Source organism: Hevea brasiliensis, chromosome 2 (genome assembly GCF_030052815.1).
Source record: "Hevea brasiliensis isolate MT/VB/25A 57/8 chromosome 2, ASM3005281v1, whole genome shotgun sequence".
Classification (NCBI taxonomy): Eukaryota; Viridiplantae; Streptophyta; class Magnoliopsida; order Malpighiales; family Euphorbiaceae; genus Hevea; species Hevea brasiliensis.
In genome coordinates, this window is record NC_079494.1 from 100382249 (window position 1) to 100386598 (window position 4350).

Here is a 4350-nt window from a genome sequence, read left to right on the forward strand (position 1 = left end):
TACGAAACTATGAAAAATATATTTTTGGTTTATATATAATAGAAATAGAATGTATGCATGTTAGTAATTATGTCATCGAACGACCCGCTAGAATACAATGAAATTACGACATCTGTTGTTCCTTACCAATCACAGCTTAATTTCACTATTAAACCTAAGCAATATCACTCCAGCCAAGTTTGAGCCCACTCCCCAATCTCTTATAAAAATTAAAAAAAAAAAGCAACAAACATTTTAAAACTATTAATTTTAATTATAACATTTTAAAAATAGTTTAAACAATAAATTAAAAAAATGAGCTTTTAAAATATTTTAAATTATTTAGGTGATATCTTAACCCAGTGGTATATAATAATAAGATATTTAAAATTTAATTTATAATATAAAACTCTTTAATATTTTTTTCTAATATTCAATAGATAGTTTATAAGTTATTTATAAGGGTTTATTAATATATATATATATATTTCATGAATTAATAATTTTGAGTAAAATTAAAGTATTAATTTATGTAATTTAAATTATTGAGATTGTGAATAAATATATAATATAATTAAAATTTTTTTAATAAGTGTCAAATTTATAAAAAGAAATTATAGTTTTTAATCTAATAAATATCATGGCAGCAAAATAAACTAGAAATTAGCTAGTGAATGTTACTAGAAGTTTTATGTTACTTAAATTAAAAATGATGAGGTTTTATTTACAAATTTAAATTTGTGTATTTTATTGTTACTATCTTTTAACTTAAGGTACCATTTATGACTCCGTATATTTCATGGAATATATTTTTGTAAAATATATTTTTTTATATTTTTTAATATTTAAGACACTTAATAAAATAGATCAATAAAAAATAATTTCATACCTGTAACACCCCAAAATTTTAATTTTTATGAGCATTTTGGTATTTTAATTTTATTTAAATTTCAGGAATTTTTTTGAGATTTTTCGGATTTTAAAAATCGGATTCGATTTTCCGAAAATATAAACTTTGATGATTTTTAAAAATTAATTTAAAGACCACGTGGCAAAACTAAAAATATATTTGGAGTCTACGTATTTTTCTGAGTTTTATGGAATTTTTTCGAAAGTTTTAGACCTCGTTTTCGATCCCGAGGCAGAGTAAAAATTTAAAATTGTGTATTCTGAATCGAACCGGCCGAATCGAACCGGACCGGATCGGACCGGTCGAATCGGACCGGCCTTTTCCTTCTTCCCTTTTTCTTCCCCGCGCGCGTCGTTCCCTCTCCCTTTTCTCTCTCTTTTCTCTCTCCTCCCCTCCCCTGCCGCCGCCTCCGCCTCCCAGTGCCGGCCGCCGCCTAAACAATGGAACGCGCGAACGCCTCCTCGCGCGCGTTTCGCTTCCGGCCAAATCCGGCCGATCCGGCCACCAATTGGACTGGGTCTTGTGTCTAAAATCATCTACTCGACGAGAGCTTTCCATAGACACCAAGAACGCCGAAATCCATCGAGCGGTTTGTCCGATTTTTGCTCGGGAAGATTTTAGCCCATTTCGACTTTTGGGCTAGATTTCTCGAAAACCGTGAATCCCACGAGAAAACCGAGGCTACCAGCACGCTCCATTCGTCGAGAGCTTCGCAACGACATAAATTTCGAATTTTTCCGACACCGTTTTTCGGTGGGTCCCACGGAACTTCGCAGTGTTTTTCCGAGCATTAAATGAGCTTAGAAAATTCTGAAAAATTTATGTACTAACCCCCGTGTTATGGGCTTCGTGTAGGTATCCTCGATTCGCGGAAATTCGACAGTTGACCGGGTCTGCGAAAGTCCGGCCAGACAGACCCGTTTCCGGAAAGGTCTCCGAATTGGACCGAGGTTTTGGCTAGCCCCCCATTGTCAGACGTCCCGAGCGCGTTCCCGAAGTCGGAATCGGCAAAGGTAAACCCGAACCTTGCTTTTTCGTAATTTTCTAGTGCTTAAATAGGATTAAAAATCCATAAAATATTCGTGGTAGCTTAGAAAATTATGATTCTTTTTGCAATAGCTTAGTAATATTACTAAGGACCGCGGGGCAGAGTTTTATAATTTTTAGAGCTTGTTTGGGCAGTTTTTGCAAAAATGATCAATAATAAGGACTAAATTGAAATTTTGGGTATTGTGATGGATGACTGATTTGATGGGCCCAGGAGGGGCTGTGTGATATGATTGAACTGTGGATATATGGATTGTGAATATAGAAGTGTGTTTTGAGCCATTTTGCAGGTTGGGTAGGTCTTAGGTATAGGGGAGACTCACTGATTTTCTACGACTTAGGACGTATTGGTCTTTTTCTTTGTTTGTATTGAGTCAAATTTATTAAATGATTGTAATAAAAATTGTCAGGTGAGCTGGGACAGCCTTCTTCCTCCGCCCAACCGCCACAGTGATTATCGTCAAGTCTGTGAGTAGAATATTAATTTTAATTGTAATTTCGATATTATTATATGTTCAAGCATGCCCATGCATCACTTATATGCATATATTTATGTAGTTAAACTCTAGGCACGATTTATGTTGCATTCATAACTGTTGATGTGCCATGGATGTTGTTGTGGTAATTTGGAGCGGTGGCGTGCGTGTGATGTGGTGTGGACTATGGATAGGACGGGGTAGTCACGGCTTGAGTAATTCGCTGGGACCCTCGATTTGGTTTTTAAGTGGAAGTCCGAGCTTGAGTAATTCGCTGGCACCAGGTTGGATTTAAGAGGGTTGTATAGGGGATCAGCTCTCATATGTTATGATTGATACTACAGGGTGTGTGAGTGCTCCAAATTACCTTTTTGATGTTATGATGTGAAAATATTGTTGATGTTGCATTTCACTCCACAGGTTGCATTAGTACTAGATAGTTATAGAGATTATGGTTAAAATTGATATTTTACTCTCTGAGTCGAACGCTCACTCCTGTTCAAAAATTTTTACAGGCCACAGGAGGATATTTTATTCTGGGTTAACCTGCTTTTCTACTTCGCAGGTTGTTTATCAATATTTGTGTAATTTTATTTACTCCTAGAATTTCCGCATGTGTTAGCAGTAATTATTTGAATTTGGTCTGTAATATTATTATCATGTTGGACCTGTAAACTTAATATTCTATGTCTGTTTTGATGGATTGGATGAGGGAGCTGAGCTCCCATTTATTATTATGTTGATGAGTATGTGGAGGGTGAGCTGAGCTCCCCAATTGACTATATATTGTGTTTATAGGTCGGGTGAGTCGAAAACTCCCCGTTGGAAAGTCCATTTTATGGCCGGACTCTGTCCGTTTGTTTTCTTGAAATTGGGCCCAAATGGGCCTTAGAGTTGGGTTAATGAACAGTTAGGCTTACTACGGGCCTCGGGGGCTTTAGGCTGGCCCAGGTCCTAGTGCCGGTCCGGCCCATAGGTTGGGTCGTGACAATACCATAAAGTCATTTTTTCATTTGTTACAAAAAATATTTTCTTAATAAAAAAGAAAACTAAGCCTTTTTAAGGACATGGCTTCTTTAAAAAAAAAAAAAAAAAGAAAATCATTTTCATATAAATATTTTTTATATATAAATTATTTTTCGTAAAATAAATGGACTCGTAATTTATCCCAATTTTCTCTTTATTAATTTGACATTTATAAGTGAAAATTTTAATTCTACTACTATTTATTTATTTATAGCCCCAACGATTTAAACTGTGTAAATTAACACTCCAATTATCCAAATCATGTTTACTCGAAATTATCAATCTACAAAAATATACCTTTTTAATGTAACACCCCAAAATTTTAAATTTTATGAGCATTTTTGGTATTTTAATTTTATTTAAATTATAGAAATTTTTTTGAGATTTTTCGGATTTTAAAAATCGGGTTCGATTTTCCGAAAATATAAACTTTGATAATTTTTAAAAATTAATTTAAAGACCATGTGGTAAAACTAAAAATATATTTGGAGTCTACGTATTTTTCTGAGTTTTTTGAAATTTTTTTCGAAATTTTTAGACCTCGTTTTCGGTCTCGAGGCAGAATAAAAATTCAAAATTTTGTATCTTGAATCGGACCGGCCTTTTCCTTTTTCTTCTTTCCTTCCCCGCGCGCGTCGACCTCTCTTCCTTCTCTCTCTCTTTTCTCTCTCCTCCTGCCCCTGGCCCACCTCCCCTGCCACCCCACCGGCGCGCCACCCACCTCCCGGCCACACGCCCCAAACGGCCGGAAAATGCGCGCGAACTCCCTCCCTCGCGCGCGCGGCGTTTCGACTTCTCCGGCCAAAATCCGGCCGATCCGGCAACCAATCGAACCGGGTCGTGTCTAAAATCATCTACTCGACGAGAGCTTTCCATAGACACCAAGAACACCGAAATCCATCGAGCGGTTTG

The 4350-nt window shown here is 36.1% G+C and overlaps 1 long non-coding RNA gene across 1 annotated transcript; it reads left to right on the forward strand.

The window, feature by feature from the left end:
* The first annotated feature begins 2339 nt into the window (after positions 1-2339).
* Positions 2340-3191, forward strand: LOC131170588 (uncharacterized). Its single transcript, XR_009141380.1, has 2 exons — positions 2340-2404; positions 2928-3191. It is a non-coding gene; the product is annotated as an uncharacterized LOC131170588 (long non-coding RNA).
* Positions 3192-4350: the final 1159 nt, after the last annotated feature.